Source organism: Gouania willdenowi, chromosome 6 (assembly GCF_900634775.1).
Source record: "Gouania willdenowi chromosome 6, fGouWil2.1, whole genome shotgun sequence".
NCBI classification, from domain to species: domain Eukaryota; kingdom Metazoa; phylum Chordata; class Actinopteri; order Blenniiformes; family Gobiesocidae; genus Gouania; species Gouania willdenowi.
The window spans coordinates 41,143,647-41,158,339 of record NC_041049.1 but is presented as its reverse complement, the minus strand read 5'-3'; the positions used below and the strand labels follow the sequence as shown (position 1 = coordinate 41,158,339).

Sequence of the window (14,693 nt, the reverse complement as noted above, 5' to 3'; positions counted from 1 at the left end):
GTCATTATGTGTGTTTTTTTAACTTTCAGTTGTCTTTTTGTGCATTTTTTGTATAACTGTTTTTGGTTGCCATTATAGAGTGATTCTGGAGTCATTTTGTGTACTTTTTGTATAAATATTGTTTAGTTTTTTGTTTTATTTTACTCATTTAGTATATTTTTATTTGAGTCATTTTTGTATTTTTGTTGTATTTTTCTGTAATGTATATTTTTTTGGAGTCGTGTATTTTTTTTATCTTTCAGTTGTCTTTTGGTGCATTTTTTGTGTTTTATTTTACTCATTTAGTATATTTTTATTATAAATAAATAGATACCGTGTGTGTGTTTGTTCCCGTGAAATGTTTGAGACGCTGATAACAAAACTCCATAGTGATTGTAGCGCCAATCAGAAAAGTAACAAAACTGCGCAAAACAAAACGTAAAGCTCCAAACTACACGAGTGAGTAAGTAAATTAAAGTATTATGTACAATTCGGCTGTCTTTTTTAAAAAACAAAAATCATTTTTTACCTTTGAACCGAGTGGTCAGAGCTTAGCTTCCATGTACGGCACCACAGAGAATCTGCAGTTTTCCAGATGGAGAATTGAACAGGTTGGGAAACGTGTCTGCAAAAAACTCACCGGTTTCAAATGATCTATTCAGAGAGCTCCCGTGTCTCGGTCTAAACGTTCTTCTTCTCTATCGCTTGTGTGTTTACAGTCCGTGTCTGCTTTGCTGTGTTCGCAGCGATTGGCTCTGGCCGCACACGTGACTCTTGCTCGGGTGAGGAGCTGTGCAGTGAAATAGATATAGATGGGGCGCTAGCACACCCTGAGGTCAAAAGTTGAATAGGTTTCATTTCTGGGCCGTCCAGAAGTGAAATCAAATTAAAATAAACATTTTGAAATGACCAAATTACTCCAAATAACAGATACACACACTTGAGATATTTGGAACCCATCGACCAAGTTTCAGGTCGAACTCGCCCCGCATAGGGGAGATATTTGCTACACACACACACACACACACACACACGCAGACGTACGTTCCTTGCTTTTTTAGATAGATAGATTAATGCGTTAAAGTCCCAGCCCTTAGTAACTACTTCAGTTTGTTCCTGGTATTCCCTGTGATATCATCACACTCTGCAAGACATTCAATTTAGGCTAGGGTCTGATCTTTCCGTGTAAGCCTCAAAATAAACATCCACCATTGTTGTGCTGCAATTTCCAGCCTGAAAACAGTCTCTTCTGCAGTGTGTTTGGGGGTAGAATCACGATAAGAGTGAAGGACTACAGGACTTTATCTCCCACAATGCAATGCACCAAACTTTTCCAACAATGTCAATAAGAGAGTGTTTACAGTGGAGATCAAAACAAACTTTCGAAAGGCAGATTTTAACCTTTTATTTTTATTTTCTAGTAAATGATCTTGGAGGTATTGATTTATGAGCCCTAAACTATGTGTTTATCTGATCAAAAATGATGGTCTCAGCTACATTCTTACATCCAGCCCAGCCTTAATGATCCATTTAGCAGCACCAGCTGCCCTGCGGAGCATATTAGGTTGAAAACAAGTAAACGAGTGCACTTTCTAACCCTGACCACAGCCAATGAACTGTCAGAACAACATTGCTAATTGTTTCTAGCTCTCAAGACATCCACTGCTTTTCTTGGCAATGGTCAATCATTTTTTTTAATTTTTTTTTCACGTGTTTAAGCAAGCATGCGACTCCCCCATGGGAGCGTGGGAGTTCGTGTGTTGTAAAGAAAATAGCGGACCACCACCAGGCACAGGCCACTCAAAAATGACCAACCATAAAGCACATACATTAAGTTATAGGTTTGTTCTTTGGAGCTGTAACTCCATCCAGAGAATGTAAAGAAAGTGGAAAAGCAACAATAATCAAGTCCAACACTCACTCTGACTCTTTATGTACAGAAAACTCAGTGTAATGCATCATTTATCCCACATGAAGGCTCATTTCTTTCACTCCCAATGGAAAGCTAAAACAGAGTTAAACAACATACCACAGCTCTGTGGGTAGAATTCAGCTTTTAGCAATGTTTAACTCATGAAAAGCCACTTTTTTTTACTAAATTTACAACACAAGGATGCACAAAGTTTAACTTTTTGTCGCCGTTTTGTAATTTTTCTGATTATTTTGTAGTTGCTTTCTGTAATTTTTTATCCTTTTGTGTTTTCTTCTGTAACATTGTATGTTTTTGGCATCATTTTAAGTGTTTTTGTCTTTTTTTATGTGTTTTTGTTGTTGTTTTGGGAATATTTTAAAACTTTGTAGGTGTGTGGAGGCATTTTGTGTATTTTGTCCTCATTTTATACTTTTTCTGTAATTTTGTATGTTTTTTTGTCATTTAGTATATTAATATCTAATTTTAAGTGTTTTTTTGCCACTGTAATTTTTCTGATTATTTTGCAGTTTTTTTGTCATATTTTTATAATTTTGTGTTTTTTTTATTTTATGTAACTTTGTAGGTTTTTGGAGGCATTTTGTGTATATTTGTCCTTGTTTTGTACTTTTTTTCTATAATTTTTTTTCATCTATTTGTGTGTTTTTCTGTTTTTGGAGTCATTTTGTAAATTTTCTCTAATGTTGTGTTTTCTGTTGTTGTTTTGTGTATTTTTCTGTAATTGGGAGTTTGTGTGTTGTAAGGAAAATAGCAGACCACCACAAGGTAACAGGCCACTCAAAAAAGACCAACCATAAAACACAAAAATTGAAGTTTTAGATCATTTTTTGGAACTGTAACTCCATCGAGAAAATGTAAAGAAGAAGGAAAATTGACAATAATCTTTACCACTCAAGTCCAACACTCACTCTGACTCTTCATGTATTGAAAACTCAGTGTAATGCATCATTTATCCCACATGAAGGCTCATTTCTTTCACTCCTAATGGAAAGCTAAAACAGAGTTAAACTACATACCACAGCTCTGTGGGGAGAATTCAGCTTTTTACAATGTTTAACTAATGAAAAGCTACTTTTTTTTACTAAATGAACACCACAAGCACGCACAAAGTTTACCCATAAGATGGAGAGAGTTACTTTTGTAGAGGTCACGTTAATGGGAACCATGTGATATTTGTGGTGAAGTCAGATTAATCGTTACCAACCCCATAGCTTGTAGAATCATTTTACATTTTCATTAACTTGTGCTCCAGGTCAGAGCACCGATGATGCAAAACCATTAATTTTACCCGTAACAATTCAATTAAATTGAAACACAGCACCACCAAGCATGGAAGCAAGTGAACCTTGGAATCCTGGGAAATTACAGATCACTCCAAAGACTGAGTGCAGAGTAAATTGCTTTAATATCCCTCTTATGCACCAAAACATAATAACTGAAACATAAAATCAATGACGGGCTTTGAAGTTCAAAGCACGGCAGTAAATTATCCCCCAAAAAATAATGAATAACTTCATAGCAGCGAATAGTTTAAAGGTAGAAATCGAATATCTCTTCATTGACTTCAAGAAACGCTGCATTCCTGCAGCAGCTTCTGATCAACGTAATAAATCATCAAATGTCTGGAGACCAAAATATCACCGGAAGTACAAATGAAATGAAACAATCTGCAGTAAATCATTATTATTATTGCACTAGTTTAGCTCAAAGCGACAGCACACACACCACATTTACTTAAAGAGATCTTCCACTGTTTTTACAAATCTAGCCTAAAATCTTTGAAATGTACTTATTAGAAGATCTATGTCTAATGAAAAACATTATTTTGCACGATAAACATTAAATTGCCTTTTATAAATGGGACTACCTTACAGTTCTAGAGCTTGTGTTCCTCCATCTTGAAATCACATGATTGATGATGTCACACTAATTGGGATGTTACACTGCCTGTAAAAACCCCATTGTTTTCAGTCACAATGACAACATGTGCTGCTTTTGGTTGTTCTAAAAAAACAGGAAAATTAAAGATGTCGATGTAAATCTCTTTTGCTAACCAAAAGACAATAAAACCAGAAGAAAAATCTGTGACCGCAGGGGGAGAGAGTTCCAACTCTGCAGCTTTGCAGTCAAAACTGAAGCAGAGAAGAAGAACTGTCCTAAGGGACCTTTATTTTCCCTTAAAGAATAACTAAACCGCAAAACACCTTTTTTTTTGCTACAAACAAATGTATTGTGTATGAAGTAGTGCTGTTATTTGATCCTGCTCAAACTCTCAACATTTTAGTTAAACTATTTCAATTTGTCGTGTTTAGTGTAAAATATCAGAGTGACTGCCCTCTATGAGTTGAAACCAGGTCATTACAATTGAATTTTGATGTAAAAACTATCATCTGTTGACTCTGGGAGTAGGTTGGACAGAGAGAATAGTGAATAAATAATATAGTGTGTATTGATTAGCTTAGCATAGATTGTTCCTTGGAGATTTTATAATATGGACTGGGTGCGTCTTAACTGCTCCAAGAGCCCCACCCATAGTAAAGCTAACATGCTTTGGTGGCTGAAGTTAGTGAGTCATGGACAGTTGAAGGACTCCCACCCAAAAAGAGTCCTTTTATCCTCAGGGTTTGTGTGTCTTCCACAGTCCGTCATTTACCCGCTAACTTCAGCCACCAGAGCGTGTCAGCGCACTGTTTAATTGCGAGTAAAGGTCCCTTAGGCTCGCTCTTCTTCTCTGCTTCATTGTCTACTAAGAAACTGCAGAGTTGGAACTGTCGCCCAACTGTGGTCACAGATATTTCTTCTGTTTTCATCCTATTTTGGTAAACAAAAGAGGGATACGTTGACATCTTACATTTTTTTAGAACATCGAATAGTAGCACAAATTCTGATTTTGATTGAAAAAAGCTCCTAAATGATCTAAAAATAGGGCCCTATAAAATATGCGTTAACGGAATCACGCAATCGACCAATGAAAATGGTTAAACGTGGAATCAACATGAAACGCCGTCAATGTGGGGCAAGGAATGTTTTTTTAGGAAGAATTGTTCCGGGGACCGCTCATTAGGTGCTCCACTCTCCACCCTCCTGTCCTGGCTGCATTAAGCACTGCATTAAGCGCTGCCTAAAACACCCCAAACACTGTCTAAAATTGCCACAAAAAAAAAACTGCGCAAATTATAACTGACTCCTAAATACAGAGCCACCAGTGCCCGTTTAACTTTGCTGTGCCTGTAAACTCATGTTTCACGTTTCTCGTGTAGTGCAGCGGCGCTCCGTGAAAACATCATCAGCTTTAATCAGTTTCACCTGCTCAGAGTGTTTGAACAACATCTCAGAAGGTGAGTGGGAAAAAGTTGTTCTGTTGTTGTGGATGAGACCATTGATGCCAGGGATTGTAGAGTCTGAAACATCATAGTTTAATGATATGAATATGGTGACTGTGACATTAATGCTGTTCTCATACATTTTTATATGATTTTTATATTTATTATTAAAAAGGAGCAATAAGTGAATAATCCATGTCAGTACAACTTATACCTTTTAATTGTATCTTACTTTATTTTTTACATACATTTTTGTTTAATTATGTATATTTTTTTTAGTATTTGTTTCCTCACAAGAGTTAAAAACTAATATTTTCTAAAAAAAAAAAAAAAAAAAAAAGATAATATTTTAAAATGGAAAACACTGAATTTGGAAAAAAAAACTGACAATGGAAATAGGAAAAAATAAAACAGATTTTTTATAGGGCCCTATATAAAGCTGCTAAATGATCTAAAAAGCAGGCTGAATGCCTCACTCCAATAGAAAATGGGATGTTTACAGGCAGTGGGGCCGTGTGACATCATCAATCACATGATTTCCAGATGGAAGAACACAGGCTCTTAAGTTGTAAAGTATAGTCTCATTTATAAAAGGCAATTAAATACATATGGTGCATAATAATGTGTTTTGTTAGACACAGATCTTCTAATAAGGACATTTAAAAGATTTTCTGTCAAACTTGTAAAAACAGTGGGGGGATCTCTTTAAAACTGTATAAAATTAATTCATGACAGTGATCAGACTACAGGACATTTCAGTGGAAATTCCTTCCTTTTGGGAAGTGCAGAGTAAATCTTTAGAGATGGATAAAGTTCCCTCCCTGAGGTCATCTTAGTTATTGTCCATCCTATCAGTGTTCATCACTACACACTCCTAAGTGATTCCTGAGGGGAAAAGCAAGTGCTGTAACCAAATACACTGAAGGCAAGACAATGGCAGAGAAAGATGTTTCAGTTTAATCCTACATTCCTATAAACAATAGAAAAAAGAAACTGGGACACTTCCAGCTAAAGGCCTGATTCTGTCCCCCAAGGGAGTTAATGGGAAGGTGTGGTTAGAGATGGTAGTGGGACGGGACACTTGATCTCTTGTTTAACCCTGGAGGGATGGAAACAGTTCCTCAAAAAAGTCTGTGATTATTCAAAACACACAGAAACCAACGGAACTGAAACACAAACGGAGCCTTTGATTTTCTGATTAAAAATTCACTATCAGGGTTTATTCATTTCCATGTCACAATTCACTTTACCATTTTTCCCTTTTTAGTTGACTTTACTGCTAATAAACTTCCAGAAATCATACCAAACATGATAAATATGGTTAATAGAATCAACTACTGTCTACATAATTGGGACATTATGCTGCCATCCCACGACATTATGTCATTAGCCACACTGCTAGCCCCTTAGCCTCCTGTTTCACAGGAAAATACCATAGAAATGTGTGACATGATCCAAAAACATTATTTAATCACATCCAAACAGAGAATCACCTTCACGTTTAGCACAAAACCCCGCGTAGCCATGGGACTGGAGAAGCTTCAGCTGTGACGTGTCACCAGGTAAACTGATTACCAGTTCAGCTAATACGCCATCAGCTAAACCTGTCTTTGTACCAGATCCTTTTCACATTTGGAGTTGATTTGTGTGTTTGCGTTGTTGTTTTGTATAATCTTACTTTCATTTTCTGTATTTTTGTTGTCATTTTGTATTTTTTCTGTAATTTTTTTTGTTTTGTTGTTATTTTGTGTATTTACGTTGTCACGTAGTATATCGTTTGTCATTTAGTGTCTTCTTTTAGTCATTTTGTTGTCTTTTTCTTCTTTTTCCGGAATTATGTGTGATTTTGAAATAGTTTAACGAGGAAAAATCCCTTTGAAATGTGTGATATAACCTCAAAACATTATTTGTGAAACCTTTAATTACGTTTTACACTAAATACCGCACAGTCGTGTGATTAGAAAAGCTTCTGCTGTGACGTGTCACCAGGCAAACCAATCACCAGTTCAGCTAATACACCATTAGCTTAGGCTGTCTTTGTACCAGAGCTTTTTCACATTTGTTGTTGTTTTGAAAACATTTTACTTTTGTGTTATTTTGTTGTCATTTGGATTTTTTTCTGTAATTTTGCATGTTTTTGTTGTTGTTTGGAAATTTATTTTGTGTGTTTATGTTGTCATTAAGTATACTAGTACAGTGCCCGTCGGAAGTATGTATTCATGTGGGAGCATAAGGGGTATATTTGCGGGTGTAAAATGTGGGTGCAGTTTTCCTGGTTTAATTCTATGGGACATGTGCATGACTTCATGACTTTTATATTTTTTTGTAGGGTGTATTTTTCTGTAACGTATGTTTTTTGGAGTTGTGTATTTATGTATCATTCTGTTGTCTTTTTGCTGTTTTTTAATTTGTTTTTTTTGTAATGTCTTTTTTTTGGAGTCGTGTAATTTTGTATAATTATTGTTTTAGATGCTATTGTAGTGTGATTCAGGAGTAATTTTGTGTATTTTTTGTATAAATATTTAGTTTTGTGTATTTTTGAGCCATTTTCATATTTTTGTTGTATTTTTCTGTAAATGTATGTTTTTTTGAAGTCGAGTACAGTGCCCGTCGGAAGTATGTATTCATATAGTGGGAGCTTAAGAAGAGTTGTAGCATTATAAAGGGGTATATTTAAACGTGCAAAGTAAAATAGCGTGTGCAATTTCCCCGGTTTAATTCTATGAGACATGCGCATGATAAATGTGTTGTTTTTTTTAAACCCCTTTTTTTTTTTTTTTGGTGTTTTTTCCTGTAATGTACAGTGCCCGTCAGAAGTATGCATTCATCTGGGATTATAAGTATTTAGTTTAGTGTATTTTGAGTCATTTTCATATTTTTTGTTGTTGTTTAGTGTGTGTGTGCCTGCCTAACTTTCACTAAACTTATCTATTTTCAGTAGTTAGGTGTAGTGGCAGGTGTGTCGTGAGTGAAGCTGCAGTAATCATCAGGCGGGCTTCACTATGTAGCACCGTCTACTAATCTGACTCAACACTACAGTCACTACCACCCAATGGACGGGTGTCATGACACAGACTGTAACCGGACTAAATGGTGGTCCGTTACACACGTAGACGGTGATCGATAGTGAAGCGCACCTGATCGGTGTGTGTGTGTGTGTGTGTGAGACCCTCTACCTTGGACACAAATCTCCTCCGTTGGTTCTCTCACACACGCGCACTGCTGATAAATGTGCAGCTTTAAACACAGCAGCCATTGCCGTCAATAACTTCCGGGTGAGGTCTGTCTGGTGTAAATAGCGAACGGTCAAACTGACATGAAAATAAACGTTTCGAAATGTCAACATCAAATAAAGAACAGTAAAAAAGTATTTTTCCTCAAAAGAGAAAAGAGAAGTCCACGGGAGCTGGTGCAGCTATTTCACAGCTGTGTAGTGAAATAGATATAGATGGTGCGCTAGCGCCCCCTCACACCCTGAGGTCAAAAGCTGAATAGGTTTCATTTCGGGGCCATCCAGAAGTGAAGTAAAATTAAAATAAACATTTTGAAATGACCAAATTACTCCAAAATAACAGATACACACACTCGGGGTATTTGGAACCCGTCGACCGAGTTTCAGGTCAAACTCGCACCGCTTCTGGGAGATATTTGCTCCACACACACACACACACGCACTCACGCATACAGAAGTGTTGCTTTTTAGTTAGATTATTAGTCATTTGGTGTGTTTTTTAAAAAAAATGTTGTCATTTTGTGTATTTTTGTAGTCCTTTTGCTTATTTTTCCACTGTGACGTGTCACCAGGTTGTGTGTTCACCAGTTCAGCTAATACACCATCAGCTAAAACTGTCTTTGTACCAGAGCCTTTTCACATTTGAACGCAGCCATAATATTCTGAACCAACACATTGAAAACACACACAAGATGAAGCTCTGCGTTAGTTTTCAGTCACAGGAAAACACGATTACTGCACTACTTTAAACATAACACGTAGCCACAGATTTTGAACGTCACCCTTTCTTGACATTCAATCAGTCATTTTCCAGTGAAAAACCGTGTGGGAATGTGTAATATTGTCCCTAAACATGCATGTAAAGCATGTTGGAGCCTGAATTTGAACAAAATAAAATAAAATAAATTCAAGTTCCGTTTTTTTCCGTCCATCTTCTGCGACCGTTGAAAATCGGAGGCCCTACATAATGAAGTCCAGAACAGCGTGTCGTGCACTGCAGGTAGATCTGTTGGTAACTGACGATATAACATGAAACACTACACATGCACAATCAGGTGTGACCGACGGTGAAAACTAACACCGTGCACAGCAGATGGGAAACACAGGGAGAGAAAAGAATGAGTGACAGTTGTTAGGGCTCGCTCTCATCCCCTGACGGCCTCGGGATACAAGGGTGCAGCCATCTACACCCATGGGTGCTATGCAGTATGCAATGCACAAACTTCTCCCAGGACGTTTTGAATGTTGGCCTGAAAGCTTCTCAGTTAACCTGTTCCTCATTAATCTATGTGCACGCCTCATTCTGAGGGTGGATTCACAGTGAGGTCAGACCATTCCATACGGACCGTCTGTCTGTCTGTCTGTGAGCCATTGGCACGCAGCCGTTGTTTTGTCTCTTTAAACATGCTAACATCAGGACTGGAGTAAACGTAGTGTTGCTCTGTGTCAGTCTGCACCAAAGCTTTGTGGAAACTTGTCCATTTTAGGTAAGGAATATTGAATATTGTTTCAGTGAGTCTCTCAAAACACACACACACACACACACACACAGAGGAGGGAATGAACAGCTTGAGGGATCTAGGAGTTAGAACTTGAGCTTTAATGAGAATTATTAGAACAGAGTTGGGCAACAAAAATGTGGTTGTATCTAATCTGAGGGTCACATGATCAACATTCAAGTCAGCATTTAAAATAGTGACCAATCAGAGCATTAATAAAAGAAAGAATAAATGTATGTATTATCATGTTTGTGTTCTTTTGTGTTTTTTTCTGCAACTTTGTAGGTTTTTGGAGACATTTTGTATATTTTTCCCTCATTTTATGTGTTTTTGTTGTAGTTTTGTTTTTGTTTTTTTATAAACTTTGAGGTTTTTGGAAGCATTTTGTGTATTTTATCCTCGTATTGTACTTTTTCTGATTATTTTGTAGTGGTTTTTTTTTTATCTATTTGTGCGTTTTTCTGTAACTTGTAACTTGATTATTTTGTGGTTTCTGTAATTTTTGTATCTTTTGTGTATTTTTCTCTAAATTTGTGCGTTTTTGAAGGCATTTTGTGTATTGCTGTTGCTCTTTTGTACTTTTTCTGAAGATTTTTAATTGTTTTCTGTCATTTTTTTTTTAATCCTTTTCTGTGTTTTTCTGTAATGCTGTATGTTTTAGGAGTCATATGTAAATTTTACTCTCATTTTATGTGTTTTTGTTGTTGATGTGTTTTTGTTGCTGATTTGTGTATTTTTCTGTAATATTGTTTGTGTATTTTTGTGGTTGTTTTGTAAATTTTTTTTATTATTTTGTAGTTGTTTTTTTGTCCTTTTTATCCTTTTCTCTGTTCTTTCAGTTATGTTTTATGTTTCTTGAGTCATATTGTATATTTTTCTTGCATTTTATGTATCTTTGTTGCAGTTTTATACTTTCTTGATTATTTTGTAGTGGTTTTCAATAACTTTCTACGTTTTGGAGGCATTTTGTGTATTTTTGCTGTCATTTTGTACTTTTCTGATTCTCTTGTGTGTTTTCCTGTAATTTTATATTGTTTTTTTGAGCCATTTTGTATATTTTTTAGGCAAGGCCAATTGAATTGTATAGCACGTTTCATACACAATGTGCTTTACATAATTAAAAAGTGCAACAGAAAAACATTTAACAGTTTCAACATTTTAAACTGTTAAATCAAATGCACAAAAATAATTGTAGGTACGTTTTGGTGATTTCGGTTATGGTGTGTTGTAATTGTGTGCTTTGGGGGTAATTCTGTGTTTTCTTCTAGCTTTTGTTTTGTACATTTTGGTCATTTTGTATGTTTAAACAGGACAAAAATGAGACTAAAGGCTGCCTGTGGCTGTAGAAAACAATAGAACAGACGCAAAGTCCCACAATCATCATTTCCTCTAATGTCACAATGAGTCTGACTAAATACACTGTAACACTTTCCCACTGGAGAACATCACAATAAATCATTTGTCACCTCTGAGAGCCTGAAAGCAGAACTAATTGACTTCCATTTGTTTTGCTGATGTGATCATTTTTCAAATATTACCAGAGACATAAATGAGAACAACTTCATCAAACACACAGACTGAAACTTTACACACAACTCCTCACAGGGAGCAGTGAGTGAGTCCATTGGACCACTTCATCAACCAATAAAACATCAAATAACACAGACTTAATCCATTTTAGTGCATTAAATAAACACACAGGGCTTGCTGGTGTTACAGCCACACATTGAGTCTGAACTAATGGTTCCCAACCTTTTATGGATCGTGACCCCATGTTGATATCAAGAGTTTCTGACAACCCTAAAGACTTTTTTTTTAGAATTAGTTTTTGATCATTTTGTTAAACTGTATCAAAAAATACAGCGTAGCCAGGATAAGTGACAAGTTCCACTGCATTTTATTATTATTATTATTATTATTATTATTATTATTATTATTATTATTTTTATTAAAACAATAATAATAATAATAATAATAATAATAATAATAATAATAATAATAATAATAATAATAATAACAAGATCAAAAGATTACAGTTGTGTAAGATTGTGTATTGTTTTATTTTGAGAAGAAAAAAAATTAAAAGTGTGTTTTTGATCAGTTTAATCAATTACTAGACATTTCAGGCGACCTGATTTAAAATCCAGGTGACCCCACATGGGGTCCCGACCCCAAGATTGAAAAGCCCCAAATGAAGCACTTTTCTGATACAAACGTTTGTATCATTGTTTTGTTTTTGTTTTTAAATCTTTGTATCATGTTTTTTTTTAAATTCTTAATAAAATGATCTCTAAGTAAATATACAAGCTTTATAGTTTGTTGACAGACACAGCAACACACACAGGATGGAAAAAAGAAGAGTTTCTAAAAAAAAAACTTTATATCTGGTGTGTTTTAGCAGTCTATGTTAGACACAAATATAATAAATACGTTATTAGAAGCTAAAGTGTCCGGTGTTTGTCAGATACATGTGAGTAGAACGCTTTATAAAAGTGTATCTTACCGTCTGTAGGTGTCTGTCACTCGGTGCTGACTGACTCCTGACTAGCTCCAGCCTCTGTCTCACTGAATAAAGAGGACTAACACTAATAAAAGCTGAATAACGTTGGCTGAACGGAAACCACTGCTGTTCAACTGTCCGTGCACTGCGCGTGTGCACGTGTGCATGTGGAGAAGTGTTGAAAGAGCTGAAAGGGGCGGGGCTCCCAGCATCTGTACGCACGAGCCTGAACGTGATTTATACACAAAAATGACGGCATGTATCTAGTCAGCACAGATACATGGAGAAATTAATCTGTGACTATTTCTGTCTTTTCACTAAACATTTTCAGACAAGTTAGTCTAATTGTGTTCAGGTACCAACACAAATGTACAAAATGGCAAACGCACACAAAACCAGACACAAGTACTTCTCCCAAAACACACAAAATGACTACAAAAATAATAGAGCACTACACAAAACGATCATTTAAAAAATAACAAAAGGATATAAATTGCACAAAACAGCAAAAAGACACAAATCTACTCCCAAAAAACACAAAAAGGACTTATAAAATTATAAAACAATATGCAAAACTAACCAAAATATACAAAATACCATTAAAAAAAAAGGATATAAAATATAAAAAAACAACAAAAAATATCTGAAAAACATAAAAATTGCCAATAAAATACACAAAACACCCCCAACAAACTACCTTAAAATAAAAAACAGAAAAGAATAACTTTTTTTGTTTTTTCCAGAAAACAACTACAAAATCAGCAGAAAAACAAGAATACACAAATTGTCAAAAAGAAAAAAAATACACAAAATGCTTCAACAAACATACAAAATTACAGAAAAATACACAAAACAATATCAGAAACACAAAAATGAAAGAAAAACACAAAGGGAGCGAGATGACCTCTTATTGTGCCAATTTACAGGATTGAAGCAGTGTGTGCTGGACTACGTAGTTCGCTTAGGTTTTATGGACCTAAATCACCATGGTAACTTAGGCTGAACGACTAACCAGGTCGGGAGCAGGTTTTTTTCTGGTTAGGATCTGAGTGAGTGCTAAAGCCCCTCCTCCTGACCAATCAGATCTCTTAGAAAGCGAGCTGTCCAATAAAAGGTGATGTGTGAACACGTCACTGTGTGGATCTGATCTGACAGCTGACAGGAGAGAGAATATTTAGACATCGATGCATTTACCGATGACATCATTTAGGAAAGATATATATTTATATCTGATGGACTGATCTGTAACCAGCTGATGAAGCCTGTGTCTTTGTATGTGCGGACGGGTGAAGTCATTGTGTGATAAATAGGTCTACTAGAATAGAAAAACGTGTGCTGTAATAAAAGGAAACAGAGCGCTGTCCGTTTATCATCCAACGGATTATTATCATAAATAATCTCACGCTTTTATGCATTAACAGTGTCAGCAGCTTCCTGCCTAAGTTCTCTCATTCCTGCCCTTTCTGTAACAACAGTGTTGTTTTTGGTCTGAATTATGGATTTTAATTATTCATAAATTTAAACCTTACCTGAACACCTAACCTCGACGGGACCAAGTAATGAATGGATCAGATGTGAGCGAGTATAAAAGCTCTGCCTCTTGGTGCGCTGCACTAACACTGTTGCTCTTTGCTGTCATTATGGATTTAAATTAACTATATTTGTTTTAGATCATAAACTGTTCCTCCATGGTAAAAAGGTCACTCTACCAGGTTCTCCATTGATTGGTCAGATGCTGCAATCTCCACCCCTTTTATGTAAACGCACACGTACCGAGGCTGAAAACACTTAAATTAGCGTGTAGTGATCGACCTTGGTAGGACAGCTTCTCTCTGACAGGGAATGTTTGGTTAGTTGAAGCCCGCTAACGGAGATTAATCCAGCATATAATTATCTAGATTAGTAGCATAGGGCCAAAATGACTCAAAAACACGCAAAACAACAGAAATATGATAATACAGAAATGTATTCTTTCCTGTATTAATGTTCAGATTGTTCATTCTTATGCTAACATGAATGTTGATCACATGGCCCTCAGATAACATCTATCACATTTTTGTGGCCGCGCATTGATAAAAGTTGCCCATTTCTGAACCATACGGTTTACCTTTATTTAATACAGATTTATACAGTATATATGTGTGTGTGCGCATGTGCGTGTGTGTGCTCATGACGCACCGACTTTTCTCCGAGTTCCTTCAGTTTTGTTGTTGTCGTGTGTATTTTTCTA

General features: G+C 35.9%; 1 protein-coding gene across 2 annotated transcripts in view; it reads right to left on the bottom strand.

Moving 5' to 3' along the window:
- The window catches only part of sema3d (sema domain, immunoglobulin domain (Ig), short basic domain, secreted, (semaphorin) 3D), a 72,167-nt gene extending 59,528 nt beyond the window's left edge, over nucleotides 1-12,639 (bottom strand). For both annotated transcript variants that reach the window (XM_028449424.1, XM_028449425.1), the window contains exon 1: nucleotides 12,467-12,639. The gene's annotated coding sequence lies outside the window, so the exon portion shown is untranslated. The remainder of the gene's footprint in view (nucleotides 1-12,466) is intronic.
- Between the last annotated feature and the right edge of the window lie 2,054 nt (nucleotides 12,640-14,693).